Genomic DNA, 15635 nt, shown 5'->3' on the forward strand with positions numbered 1-15635 from the left:
GCTACCAAAAGTAAACAAAGAGATTTTTCCACAAGAGGGAAAAGGGGGGGAGGAGATGATTATAGAGTCTTTTCTCCCTATAACTGACAAAGTTTTCTGAAACAATACGGCAGATATGTTGGTACCAGAATGGCTGATCTGAGTGGTTTGGGCTCTCTGGATTTGAACCTGTCAACTAGGAAGGCAAGAGTCGGCCCAGTTCCTCCCTCACTGGAGCCCTTTCTCCCCTTCTACAATCTCTATCCTGCCTCCTGAACCCCCTGTCCTGAGTAACCCCAACCATCTTCCACCTCGTTCTCATTCTCCTGTCTCCTGCTCATCAATCCCTTTATAGAGGGAAAGACAATACAGACCCAGAAAAGAAATACACCAGGCCAGTGCTCCATATGCCCCACCACTTCTCCTATGAGATCATCATGGAAACCATTCCTGAGTTTTGCTTTAACTATATATCCTCACCTAACCATGGTCAGTTAAGTTGTTTGGGTTTGCCCTTTATGCAGATGGAATCATTCGCTTCCGTTCCCTTAACATTGTGCTTGTGATGTTTCTCTCTGTGTGCATATAACCATGAGCTCGCACTGCATTGCTAGGAAAACAGCGTACCACACTGTATGCATCTAGGGTAATTCAGATAGACATCTAGGCTCTCTGCCATTTGACTATAAGTAATACTACTACAGAGTTCATATTGTACATTGGGTGGGCATATACAGACATCCTGGGTGACAGTGGTATTCTGAGGTCATAATATAAGGGTCAACTTTAGTCAATACAGCCAGTTTCCAAAATCATTGCAAGAATGGTCATCACTACCATAAGCTTCACTGATTCTTCACAGCCCTTGACATAGGGCATATTATCCACATTATCAGAGTTACACAACGAACATTCTCATGACTCTAATAGGAATAATGGGGAGTAGAATTCAACTTAAAAAAATAGAACACACACACACACACACACACACACACACACACACACACCATGCATGCATGTGCACGATCATGTGTAATGGCAGTAGGCAAAGACACCTTGTTAGTGGTGGTGTTCTTATATCAGTCAGGGACAGAGCAGATGGCAGTCCTTTGTTCATCTAGCTTGGTGCCTGGCTTGGTGGCCAGAGCTGTTTTATGCCTAGGACACATAAAAATCAAATCAAAACAAAACATTCCAGACATGGCAGGAGGAGGAAGACAGAGACCTCCAGACCACAGACCTGCCCTCCGGCACACAGCATGGCAGGCAGCTCAGACTGAGCCACTTGGCCAGTCTGCAATAGAAGCCACTACAATGAGTGAGGACGTTGTGGTCAGATGGAGAGAAAGAGAAGTGGGGCGGCTGGAGCATTATGAAGAGAGCTGGAACTAGAGACTTAAGGGTAGAGAGAGGTCACCTGCTGGGAGTGCCCAGCCCCACCACCTGGGGCCATGGCTTAGCTACTGTTGAGGGCCATGCTGAGTGTGTGCCAACACAGAGGCAAGGGTCAGTGTCCACAGCTCATAGTACCATGGGGGCAGCTGTTGAAACCACCTGAATGTCCAGGAGTGTACAGAACTGACCATAGCCATCACTGGCTGGAGCACTGCGGAAAGCTGGTCCCATCTCTTATCTGCAACAGCACTCCAGAGAGAGGGCCCTGAGCCTAACCCAGAAAGCACAGTGGAGCTGGTCCAGGTGGTGGGGCTGCGGGTGAGCCAACCCCAAGTATGGGAGCACTGACCCCAACACTTGTCTGCTGTACAATGGCACAGGCTCAGAGGTGACAACTCTACCACCACCCTTAACCACCTGCAGTAGTTGATAGACCTGGCCCTGGGGTCAAAGGAGTAGGTGAGATAGCCCTGTCTCTCACTGGCTGCAGCCACTGGAGAGCAGGCCTGAACCTTACCTGGGAAACACAATGGAACTAGCTTTGATGGCAAAGGCATGGGTGAGGATTTGAGAGAGGGAGAGCTGGCCCAACCCCTTGCTTGCTACTGTCCTTGGAAGAGCAGCCCTGAACCTTGACTAGGCAGCACAGTGGAGCTGGCCATGGAGGCATAGGTGTCCATGAGCCACCCTGAGGACACGAGAGCAGGAGAATTGATGTCGCCTGCTGCTGACGGTGCTATATTGGGTGGCCTAGCCAGAGCAGTGCTGGGGAACTTGCCCTGGTAGTGCAGAAAAGAGAGATCTAGTTGAATGACCATTTCACCTACCACCCAGGATCAGATCCAGGTTCTGAATTGACTCACCTCAAAATCTATCTCTGTCATCTGCAAATGGATGGGACACCTGAAAGGGCCAGCCCTGCTGATCCAAAACTTCAGGATCCCCATGAAACAGGGCAGCAACAAGATAGCAAGAAAGAAGCTCATTGGGGACTCAAAACTGATAGTGGCACAGAAGCCAGAGATCTGAAACCAAACCAATGACATATTGCAATGAAGATGTGCAAGTGAGGATGTGCGGACATTGGGATATACTATGGGACACACTGTGACACATGACAGTTTCCACAATAAGATGATTTCTATCCTTTGTTGCTTTGCTTTTTGTTTGGTGTGTGTGTGTGTGTGTGTGTGTGTGTGTGTGTGTGTGTGTGTGTGTGTGTGTTTATTTTGAGGAGGAGGTTGCAAGGGAAAAGGGCAGATGTGAAAGGACAGAGAAATGAGTAGGGCTGGGGTGCATGATGTAAGTTTTTAAAAAGCATGCTATTAAATGACAGATTGGCATTTTTTGTACACAGTCAACCTAATTTAGCAGCTAACATGAAAAAAATAACTATTGAAGTTTTCTTGTTCTTATTTTCATTTGGAATCAATTCACATCTTTTGCAAATTTTTTATCATTGGTTATTGTGTTTTTTAAAAAAATAGTCTAATTTGTCTATTTATTTTATGTGCATGGGCATTTTGTTTGCATATACATTCAGCCCATGTGTGCCTAGTGCCCTCTAAGGTCAGAAGATGTCATCAGAACTTAGAGATGTTTGTAAGCTGCCAGGTGGGAACCCAACCTGGGTCCTCTGAAGAACAGCCAGTGATCTTGTCCACTGAACAAGATCACTCTTCAGTCACACTTGTCCCTTTAAAAACTCATTTATACATCTCTTTGTTTTTCAGTTTGCTAGCGTCTTCTTCCACTCTGGGCCTAACATTTTAGATCACTGTTTCTCAACCTTCCTAATGCCATGACCCTTTAATATAGTTGTTGTAGTGACCCAACAATAAAATTAGTTTTGTTGTTCTTCATATTTGCAATTTTGCTACTGTTAGGAATTACAATGTAAATATCTGATATGTAACCTCAGTGTGGTGGTTTAAATATGCATAGCCCAGGGAGTGGCACTATTAGTAGGTGTGACCTTGCTGGAGTAGGTGTGGCCTTGCTGAAGGAAATATGTCACTGTGTGGGTGGGCAGTGAGACCCTCCTCCTAACCTCCTCCTTTTCATAGTAGCCTTCAGATGAAGACATAGAGTTCTCAGGTCCTCCTGCACCATGCCTGCCTGGATGCTGCCATGTTCCCACCTTGATGATAATGGACTGAATCTCTGAACCTGTAAACAAACCCCAATTAAAATTTGTCCTTATAAGAGTTGCCTTGGGCATGGTGTCTGTTTACAACAGTACAACCCTAACTAAAAGACCCTGTGAAAGAGCCATTCAAACCACAAAGGGGACTGTGACCACAAGTTGCTTTAGATCCATTCGATCATCTAGGCATCTCATGGTAAATGGAAGTTTTGAAATATAATACAACAAGATTAGTTTATGTCAGGTTTACATTTTTTATATCTGGATAAAAAGCTCACCAATATATTTCAGAAATTTATTGTTTAGCTCTAGCATTTAAATATGACATTTTACTCAGGTTAAATTTTTTATTTTGGTTTTTTTCTTTTTCATTTTGGTGTAAAGATGAGATAATATGACCAGATTTTTCTTCTTTTCTTTCACTCCTTTTTTTCCCCCAATAACACAGTCACAGCCACATTCAGTGAGAGAATAGTCTTCATATTTAAATGCTTATCTATTCATAGATCTATTCTTCTATTTGCTTAGTTGTCAAATTTGTCAATATCTTCATGTCCTGATTGCTAAGTTTTAAAAACAAATGTTAATAGCAGTTAAAGGAAAACTTTTCTCTTCTGTTCTTTCTCAACGATTGACTTAGTAGTAGATGAAATTCACTCCTTGAATTCTACACAGGCCACTTGGGACTTTGATAGGATTTCATTTTGTCTTAGTTATGCTTTTATTGCTGTAAAGAGACAGCATGACCATGGCACGTTTCATAACAGAAGGGATTTAATGGGTGCTGATTTACAGTTTAGTTTAGTCCACTATTGTCACCATGAGAAGCAAGGCAACATGCAGGCCGACATGGTGCTAGAGAGGTAGCTGAGAGTTCTCCAGTGACATTGGACCTAGCTTGAACACCTGAAATCTTAAAGTTGGCCCCCAGTAATACACTTCCTCGAAGATCACATCTACTCCAGCGAGGACACACTTCCCAATAGTGACACTCTCTGTGTGCCTATGGAGAGCATTTTTATTCAAATTTCCACACACTTGATCCATGTCAATTTGGTTAAAAATTATATTCTTTATTACTTTATTCTCTTTACATCCCAATCCCAGTCCCTTCTCTTCTCCCACCCCACCCTCACAAATGCCTCCATTCACCACCCCCTCTCATTCTCCTCCGAGAAGGGGAAGCATCCCCCTTGGATATCACCCAGCCGTAGGACATCATGTTGCAGCAGGACTAATTGCATTCTCCCTTGAAGCCCAACCAGGCAGTGCATCTAGAGGCATCCACAGGTAGGCAACAGAGTCAGAGACAATGCTCACTCCAATTATTCAGGAACCCACATGAAGGTCAAGCTGTATATCTGCTACTAACATGTTGGGAACCTAAGTCCAGTGCTCACATGATCTTTGAATGGTAGTTCAGTCTCTTTGAGCCCCCATGGGCCCAGTACATCTTCTAGTGGTGTCTGTCATTGACCTCTCCAGCTCATTCAATTCCCAACTCTTCCACAAGACTCTGGAGCTATGCCTGACTTGGCTGTGGGTCTCTGCATAAGTTTCCATCCACTCCTGGATGAAGCCTCATGGGAGACAGTTATGCTAGACTCCTGTCTGCAAACAGAGCAGGGTATTCTTAACAATGCAAGGGGTTGTCTCTCTTCCATGGAATGGGTCTCTAATTGCACCAGTCATTGGTTAGCATTTTCCTCATTTCCACCATCTTTATCCGTGTACATTTTGTAGGCAGGACAGATTTTAAGTGAAAGGTTATATGTTGGTGGGCTGCTGTCCCTACAGGAAGTTGTCACTTCAGTCTACATATTTCCAGCTGCTAGGCGTCTCAGCTAGGGTCACCTCCAAAGACTCCTGGGAGCCTCCTCCATCACAGGTGTCTAGCTAATCCCAGAGATGACCTCCACCAATTTCCTTTCTCCCAGCCCTTTTCTATCCCCTCCCCACACCTGATCGCCATCCCAATTTCCCTCCTTACCCCCTCTCCTATCCAGTGCCTTTCCTCCCTCTACCCCCACTGTCTACTTTATTTCCCCTTCTGAGTGAGATTCACAAATCCTCTTTTGGGTCCTTCTTATTACTTAGTTTCTTTGCTTCTGTAGATGAAGATTGTAGCAAAGTTATCCTATACTTTATGGCTAATATCGACTTATAAGTAAGTACACACCACGCATGTATTTCTGGGTCTAGGTTACCTCACTCAGCGTGATTATTTTCTAGTTCTATCCATTTGTGTGCACATTTCATGATGTTCTTTTTTTAAAGGCTGAAGAGCATTTCGTTGTGTAAATAACCCACATTCTCTTTATCCATTCTTCACTTGAGGAACACCTAGGTTGTTTCCAGCTAATGGCTATTACAAATAAAGCTGCTATGAACATAGTTGAGCAAATATCCCTGTGGTATAGTGGAGCATCTTTCCAGTATATACCCGGAGTGGTATAGGTGAGTCTTGATGTAGAACTATTCCCAACTTTCTGAGAAACTGCCAAATTGATTACCAAAATGGTTGTATAAATTTGCAATCCCACCAGCAATAGAGGAGTGTTCCTCTTGCTCCACATCCTTGCCAGCATGTGCTGCCACGTGGATTTTTTATCTTAGCCATTCTGATGAGTGTAGGGTGAAATCTCAGTCGTTTCTATTTGTATTTCCATGATGACTAAAGACATTGATAATTTCTTTACGTGCTTCTCAGCCATTGGAGATTTCTCTGTTTAACTCTGTACCCCGTTTTTAATTGGGTTATTTGGTTTGTTGGATTTTTATTAATTGGTATGTTGGTAATTTCTTGAGTTCTTTATATATTCTGGATATTAGTCCTGTTGGATGTAGGGTTGGTAAAGATCTTTTCCCGTTCTGTACGCTGCTGTTTTGTTCTATTGACCTTAGCCTTGCAGGAGCTTTTCACTTTCATGAGGTCCCACTTATTAATTGTTGATCTTAGTATCTGAACTGTTGACGTTTTGTTCAGAAATTTGTCTCATGTGCCAAGGTGTTCAAGTCAATTCCTATTTTCTCTTCTATTGGATTCAGCGTGGTCAATTTTATGTTGAGGCCTTCAATCCATTTGGACTTGAGTTTTGTGCAGGGCGATAGATATGGATCAGTTTGTATTCTACTGGCAGACCGCCAGTTAGATCAGCACCATTTGAAAATGCTTTGTTGTTGTTGTTGTTCTTGTTGTTGTGTTGTTGTTGTTGTTGTTGTTTTATTGTATGGTTTTGGCTTCTTTGTCAAAAATCAAATGTCCTTAGGTGAATGAGTTTATTTCTGGGTCTTCAATTTTTTTCCAGCCTCTTCTTTTTTTCAAGATTTATTTATTTATTTCATGTATGTGGCTACACTGTCAGTGTCTTCAGATAGTTGTGAGCCATCATGAGGTTGCTGGGAGTTGAACTCAGGACCTCTGGAGAGCAGTCGGTGCTCTTAACCTCTGAGCCATCTCTCCAGCTCAGGTCTTCAATTTTATTTCATTAACCAACCTATTTTATGTTAGTACCATGTGGTTCTTTTATTATTACTTTGAAGTGGACCTTGAAATCAGGGATGGTGATGACTCCAGAAGTTCTTTTATTATTACAGAATTGTTTTAGTTACCCTGGGTTTTTTATTTTTCTAAATGAAGTTGAGAATTGTTCTTTCAAGGTCTGGAAAGAATTGTGTTGGAACTTTGGTGAGAATTTCATTGAATCTGTAGATTGCTTTGATAAAATGGCCATGTTTACTGTGTTAATCCTACTGATCCATGAGCATGGGAGATCTTTGTATAATTTGATATCTTCTTCAATTTCTTTCTTCAGAGACTTGAAAATCTTGTCATACAGGTTTCTCACTTGCTTGGTTAGAGTTACACTGAGATATTTTACATTATTTGTGAATATTCTAAAGGGTGTTGTTTCCCTAATTTCTTTCTCAGCCCATCTATCATCTGCATAAAGGAGAGCTGGCTAATGATTTTTTTTAGTTAATTTTATATACAGTCATTTTGCTAGAAATCATATTTTAAGTAAACTGTGTATTTTTTTATTTGATAAATTTTAGCTGCATTTTATTATTAATTTTTAAATTTTAATGATGGATATGAGTTTGTGTGTATGTATGGATGTACACAAAATCTAAAGGAGGACATTAGATCTCCCTTGAGATTGAGTTACAGGCAGTAATGAGCTACCTACGATGTAGATGGTAGGAACCAAACTCTGGTCCTCTGAAAAGCATGGCATGGGTTGAACTGCAGAATAAGGGGGCTTGCTGCTGTGATAATCACCATGACCAAAAACAACTGGGGGGAGGGGAGAGGCTTTAGCTCCCCTTACAGCTTCTTTGAAAGAGGTCAGAACAGGAACTTAAAGCAAGAACTTATAGGTGGGAACTGAAGCATGCTGCTTATTGGCTTGCTTACCTGGCTTGCTCAGTCTGCTTTCTTATATCATGCAGAATCACCAGCCTAGGGATGCCTCTCTTGAGCCTAGGAATTTGAGTTAATTGCTGAATATCAATAACAAAGCCCTGATCTCAGATATATAATAAACATAATAGTTTCATATATTTATCAAGGTGGGCCTGATCAGGTAAAATGTGGCAAAGACCTTCACCTAATAAATAAAGATTTCAAGGGACCAATCACTCAGTGAGGAGTAGGCAGGACTTCCAGGTCAGAGGAGGGAAGACAGGAGGAGAGAGTATGGAGAGAGGAGGGAGGAAGATGGAGGAAGAGAAGGATGATCCAGATCCCTGTGGCTCTAAATAGCCACAGGTAGCTATGAATATCTTATAAGGGATGGATTATTATAGAAGAATTTGTCTTATCTAGCTGGGCAATTTATATCAATATCGATTGGCTCTGAGTTTATTGTGTGGACGTTTTATGTGTTGAGAATTTACTGATATAAATATGATAAATTATAAACCTCTAGAGTTTTGATTTTGCTTCCTTACTGGGAATTGGGACTATAACTACAGGGGGTTTCAAGAGCTCTGGGTCAGAGAGTCTGCTGAGTCTGGTTGGTGCTGACCGAGATGAGAACACCCTACTGATACCATATGGCCACCTGTGCGGGCCCTAGCATGGGATAGAAAATCCATTATTATTTCCCACTACATGAGGGTTTTCTCACTTTCCCTGTTAAGAATTTTTATAACAAATGGGTATTGAATTGCAAAGCCACGTTTCTGACTGCCAAATTCATCAAGCGGTTCCCTTCTTCATTCCATTCAAGTAATAAATATGTTGGCTTTTTAATGGCAAATTACATTTAAACTTATAAATAAACACTACTTATTCTTTCTTTTTTACATAGGTTGATGTTCTCTGATACTTTGTTTGGAACATTTTGTCCCTGTTTATGAGTGAGATCAGCCTCCAATTCTTCATTCTCATGTTATCCGTCTGAGAGGATAACAGAATGGAAGACCATAAAAATGAAGACTGTTCCAGGCCCATGCTACCACAGAGGGTCCCTGAGTCTGGGTCCCTGGTCTTATTGTGTCTGGGTCTGTATTGAAGTCTGTGGCCTGTGCTACCAGCAAAGGCCGGGAGGATCTCTGGTCTGTTCTGTAGACTGAAGCCATATTGATGTTCCTGGGTTATTCTGTTGAGGGACATACTGATCTGAGTGGCCTGCAGCTGCCACATAAAGCCTTAATGATATCTTGGTCCATGTAACCTGAGAGGGCAATCTAGGTCTGTGGTCATACTGCAGCCCGGTCTGTGTTGATTTCCATGGCCTTTGATAACACTGTAGGTCATATGGACATCGATGATATAAGTTTCAGGCTGAAACCATGTTACTATCCATGACAATGTTGCCATCAGGGGCCAGACGGGTGGCCTGGGGCCACAGTCATGTCTAGACCCATGTAGCCAAAGGCTATGTCTCAGTCCACGGTCTTAATGTGGCCAGGTCTGTATTGATGTCTGTAGCCCATGTTGCCACAAAAGGCTGGGTAGATGTTCATGGTCTATGCTTCAGCCTGAATCCATGTTGATGTCCCTGGTCCCAACTACATCAAAGGGCCTTGTCTGTGTCCATGGCCTAATACAACCAGAAGCTCTGTTGGTGGTTTATACTGGTATCATCTAGAAACCCATGATCCATGCTCCCACAGACCATACAAAGAAAATAAGCTACTTAGGCAGTGATACTGATGGCTGAGACACATAGTTGAGACAAAGGGACATGGAAGACTTCTGTGACAACCCCTCCCCCCCTCTAATAGTAAAAGCTTAGACAGGAAGCCATGAGATAGGAATATTGAAAACTGATAGAATTTGGGGGTTTTGCCCTCCAAGGTAAATGGCTTCCAGCAGGGATGTGGAGAAGAACCAAACTCATAAGGAGCAGACCACTGAGAGTTTCAATTCTCCACAGTGTGTATGGATAACATGAATTGGACTCTCATTTTCTTGCTGGTGGGGAGGTCTCCGGGTGAGGGGCGGACAGGGAATGACTAGGAAGAGAATGTGACAAGGGCGGATGAACTGAAATCCCTGAAGAATCAATAAAATATTGTGATGGAAAAAATGGGGACTGTACCCTTGTCTTCTGTAACTGTTGTTACTTTTTAATTTATAGTTGGTGAAAATATGCATACAAACTTACCTACCTTATAATTTTGTCTATGGAAAAGTTTTAGTAAATATCTCAAGACAGTAGCTGTATTCTTGACTCATGTCAACAAATAACATTTCTGAGAATTTATCGTTTTCATCTAGATTTTTAATGCTTTATCAGAAATTTATTTTCAGTTTTCTTGTGTGGGGGGCATATTCATATCCATGTGCATATCTGTGTGTGTGTGTGTGTGTGTGTGTGTGTGTGTGTGTGTGTGTGTGTGTGTGTGTGTATTTTACCTGGGTTGGTACCTGCAGAGTCCAGAAGAAAGTGTCAGAATCCTTGAGTTACATGCAGTTGTGAGCTGTCCAGTGTGAGTGCTAGGAGCTGAGTTTGGATCCCGTGGAAGAGCATCCTGAAGTTTTAAGCTCTGAGCCTTTTCTCCAGCACTCCCTCCTCAAGTTATTTTTAATATCTGCAACATTTAGTGAATTGTTCCATTCCTAAATCCTGACCATTGATATTGGAGATATTGGAGCCTTCTATCTTGTTCTCCTAATTATATTCAGAGCAATGATCAATGTGTAAGCTGTATAGGGATTACCTTTCATGTGTATTCAGTTCTGTTGATGTCTTGTTTGCCTCCTACTTTCTTTGGCTTATTTCCTTCATTCCTCCTCCTTGTCCTTCCCTCCCATCATTTTATCTTTTTCCCTTCAGTGCTAGAGGTAAAAACACCAGGACCTATGAAAGTTAAACACTCTATCTACAGGAAACCTCCTGTATCCTCAGTATTACCTTCTCTTTTTTTTTCTTATTAGAACATTAATATTGGTATTTAACTTTCCACAGATGACTGAGATTCCTGAAGCATTAATTCATTTTTATTTCCATTATTATTTACATCAAAATATTTTACAGTTTCTTTGTAGTTGACATTTGATTTGCCTTTCTTTTTAATAAAAAATTTTAACTACATTCTTGTGACATACTATGATTCTACCCTTTGAAATGTATTAAAAGTTGATTTATGGTCCAACTGTAGCTCATTTTTGTACCATCTACCTACCTGAGGTAGATAAGAAACAAAAATTTTTAAACGTATAAATAAACGCTATTTACTCTTCTTTTATAAAGTTTGATGTTCTCTGATTTTTTTTTGAAAGATTTTGTCCTTGTTTATGAGTGAGATCAGCCTTCAATTCTTCTTTCTCATGTCCTTCTGAGAGAATAACAGAATGGGAGACCATGAAAATGGGGAGTGTTCCAGGCCCATGCTACCACAGAGGGCTATGTCTGGGTCCCTGGTCTGACTGTAGCCAGGTCTGTGTTGAAATCTGTGGCCTGAACTACCTCCAAAGGCCACTGGTTTTCTGTCCTTGGTTGATTTATTGTTTTAAGTATTCATTTATTAGGTCAAATACTTTATCTGTGTATAAATTCTCCAAACTCTTTCCTTAATCTCTATGGTTATGGATTTATTTATTTTTGTTTATTTTGCCATAGATAGACAGACAGACAGACAGACAGACAGACACACACACACAATATTGAGGCTTTATTTTTAGGAGCTAAAGTTTAATAAACCTTTCAAAAATTGGAATACTTGGTATTCTTGGAAATTTTCATATTCTGAATTGTTCTTCTCTATCCCTGCTAATTTTTTGTCTTTGAGTCTTTGCTTATTATTAGGATGGGTCAGCTGGCATTTTATAGTGCATCTTTCCCATGCTTTTCATTATCAATATTCCTGTATCTCTACCTTCATTTAATTTTTAATTAATAAATACATTTATTTATTCATTCATTGAGATAGGGTCCTATGTTTGAACTTCTTTTTCTCCTATATGCACCTGCCAAATGCTGGGACAGAAGCCAGGAACTCATGCATGCTAAGCCACATAACCAACTAAGCCACACCCTGAGCCTTGTATTTCTACCTTTTGATAGCGTTTTCTTAAATGACTGAAGCTCTTTGCTTAGTTGTTTTTATATTCATTCTGATATTTTTTTCATTTTTTAAATGAGAGCTTTTAAACATTTTGCATTAAATAGGTTGTTTTTAGTGTTTGGTCTTTGCCCCACTAACTCCATGTTCCTATTTCCTTTATTTCTCCTTTGCTTTTGGATTGCTCTTCCTCTATTCCTGCCCACCCACCCCATTAGTTCCTTTAGACATGTCTTCCAACCCCCTCTACCCTACCCTAAACCACCAAGAAGATCTACTTTGTGGTTGACATCCAAGTACACCCTTGCACTTAAAACAGGGCTTGGCTTGTCCAAGGAATGCATGACTCTGAACCATGGGAAGAGTATGAAGTTTGGGTGTTTATTCTCGTTATGCTTCCCTTCCTGGCCAGACTCTTTCTCTCCTAGAACGAAACCCTACTATATATGTAGAAATTTCCTTCTCACAGAATGCCATGGAGGTTTAGTTTCTAAGACCTGTGCTAATGGTAACAGTCTCTATATACTGTTACTGCTACTGGAAGAGTCTCTATATACTGTCACTGCTACTGGAAGAGTCTCTATATACTGTTACTGCTACTTTAATTTCTGTGGGCACTGATATAGTAACTTTTTTTTTCTGTTCCTACATACATGGTGGTTATGCACTCATCAGCTGACAGCCATTTGGTTTGCTTCCACTTTTCTTTTAGCTGTTGTGAACAGTACTACAGAGAACATTTTTGTACCTTTTTGATATATAAAAATGGACGTTACTTTTCTTCGAAATTTGCTGCTGGGTCCTGTGGTAACTCTGTGATTAATCATTTGAAAAGCTGCCAGACATTTCCCAAAACATCTACACCATTCTAATTTCCCACTCATCAGTGTATGAGTGAGCACTCTTATTTCTACAAATCCTAACCCTTACTGTCTTTTTATTTTAACCACTCTGGTAAGTGTGGTAGGTTCTACTATTAGATTTCATTTGTATTCATCACGATGGTCTTAGTTACTCTTATATTGTTGTGACAAAGCAGCATGATCAAGGCGACTTATTAAAAAAGGAATTTAAACTGAGGGTGGGAGATCATAGTTTACAGGTTCAAAGCCTGAATCCATGAACATCATGGCACAGAGCAAGGCAGCAAGCGTACAGGTATGGCTTTGGAACAGTAGCTAAGAGCTTACATCTGATGCACAACAGCGAGGCCACGAGCAATCTGAGAATGGTGTGGGCTTTTGAAACCTCAAAATCTGTCCCCAGTGACACACCTCCTCCAATAAAGCCACATTTCCTAATCTTTCCAGAACAGTCCCACCAACTGGGGACCAAGCATTCAAGCATAGGAGTCTATGGGGCCCATTCTTATCCAAACCACCATATTAATGATGTTAAATATCTTTCCATGTGCCTACTAGCAACTTATGTATTCTCTCTGGAGAAATGTAAGTTCAGATCCTTTGCTCTTAGTTTTTTACTTGTTTTGTTTTGTTTTGTTTGTTTGTTTCCGTCATGTTTTGTTTTGGCATGGTGCTAAGGATAAAGCCCTGACTTTGGACTTGATATTGAAAGGCTCTGTCAGTGAGATACACCCAATTTATTTACTCCTTTTTAATTGAGCCATTTCTGTTTTTATTATTGGCATTAACAGTCTTCTACATAGTCTACATGAAAGTTCTCTATCCAGTTTATGATTCGCAATTGCTTTTTACATTTTTGATGACGTTTATGAATCACAGAAATTTTACTTTTGATGGAATTGATTGCTTTCTCTTGACAGTTGTGGCTTTGGTAGCATATCTGAGAAGGCTTTTCTCTACTCTTCCTAAGTCCCTCTGATTTACATTTGTCTTCCTTCTAGGAGTCTTAGTTGCATTTCTTACGTTTAGATCTTTCCTACTTTTGAAAGTTAATTTCTGTGCATTATACCGTATGAAGAGCCAAACTTCATTATTTCCATGCATATAGACAGCTGCCCCACTCTCAGTTATTCCATGACACTCAAGTCAAAAACAAATTTGCCATAAATATAAGGGTTATTTACATAATCTTTATTCTAATCCATTAATCTACAGTCTGTTTTATGTTGAACTGAATTGTTTATTAGCTTTACAGTAACTTTTCAATGTTTGGAATCAAGAATTATGATCCCTCCGATTGTGTTCTTCCTTTCAAAGAATACATAAGTATTCCAGGTCCTTTGAATTTCTCATGAAGTTCCAGACCAGCTATTCAATTAGCAGAAAGGAGCCAGCTGGTATTGTGATAGGAATTGCATGAAATCTGTAGTTCAAGTAGAACAGTATTTTCATTTTAGTAATATTATCTTGCAGTATTTAGTCATGGAATCTATTTCATTCTTTAGGTATTATTTAGTTTCTTTCTACACTATTTGGGAGTCTCCCATTTATGACAACATTTATTCATAAACATTTTGTCCTTACAATATCATTATAGATGGAATTGATTTTCCCTTGTTTTGTATGTGTATGTGCATATATGTTCATGCATGTTAGGTTTCACATGTAGGAGCACAAGTACATGTATGTGTACATGTCAAGCCCAGAGTTGGATGTGTCATGTGGCTATGGCCTTTCACTTAATTTTTTGCAACAGGATTTCTAATCAAGCATGGAGCTCACTGATTTAGCAAGATTAGCTGCCCAGAGAGCTTCTGAATTACAGAAATTTTACTTTCGATGGAACTGATTGCTTTCCCCTTAAGGTAGTGCTGGCATTATAGGCAGGTGCCACCATGCCTGGTATTTTATGGAGGTGTTAGAGATCTACATCTGGATTCTCATAATTGATAATCAAGAACTTCAGCAAACAAGCCATGCCCTTAGTACTCAACTCTCATTTATTTTGAGAGTAATCTATGCTCTGCCACTTTACTTGTAGGGTTCCCATTTTTCATGGGCCGTTGCGGTTTAACTGTAATGTTCCTGAGAATTTCACTTTCTTCTTGCAGTCAGCTGGTAAGTGCTCTTGCATCTATGATGTCATGTTTCTTCTGTCCATTTAAAAATCTCCTTAGCCATTATCTGTTTAAACGGCACGTCTCCCACATTCTCTTTAGCAATTAAGCATCTTAGAATTTACCCCAACACTTCCGTGTCTTACATTGTGATTAATATGTTGTGGTTTGCCCTGGAGTTATCTGTATTTTGAGGCTAATTCCACTGCCCCAAGGACAGCTGCCTAGTCAAGTACTCAGGACTCAGGGGACTTCACCAGAACCTTCTCCCCATTGCATTCATGAAATACAGGTGAGGGGCAGGTACAGGATAGAAGGAGGCCTGTCATTGGAGGAGAAGGAAGGATGGGCAGGAGAGAAGTTTGAAGGAAGACAAGACTGGAACAGAAAGGAAAAAGAGAGGAAGGAGAGGGAGAGAAGCCGTGGCAGGACAATATGACAGGTGATGTTAAGATTCCACTCTGTGAGGGCTGGAGAGATGGCTCAGTGGTTAAGAGCACTGACTGCTCTTCCAGAGGTCCTGAGTTCAATTCCCAGCAACCACATGGAGGTTCACATCCATCTATACAGATTCTGGTGTATCTGAAGACAGCTACATATATACTAAATAAATAAAAT

General features: G+C 40.7%; 1 non-coding gene across 1 annotated transcript; it reads left to right on the forward strand.

Moving 5' to 3' along the window:
- Positions 1 to 1010: 1010 nt before the first annotated feature.
- On the forward strand, positions 1011 to 1150 carry LOC116902561. Its single transcript, XR_004388158.1, has one exon. It is a non-coding gene; the product is annotated as a small nucleolar RNA SNORA48 (small nucleolar RNA).
- The last annotated feature ends 14485 nt before the right edge of the window (positions 1151 to 15635 follow it).

This window comes from Rattus rattus, chromosome 5 (genome assembly GCF_011064425.1).
Source record: "Rattus rattus isolate New Zealand chromosome 5, Rrattus_CSIRO_v1, whole genome shotgun sequence".
Classification (NCBI taxonomy): Eukaryota; Metazoa; Chordata; class Mammalia; order Rodentia; family Muridae; genus Rattus; species Rattus rattus.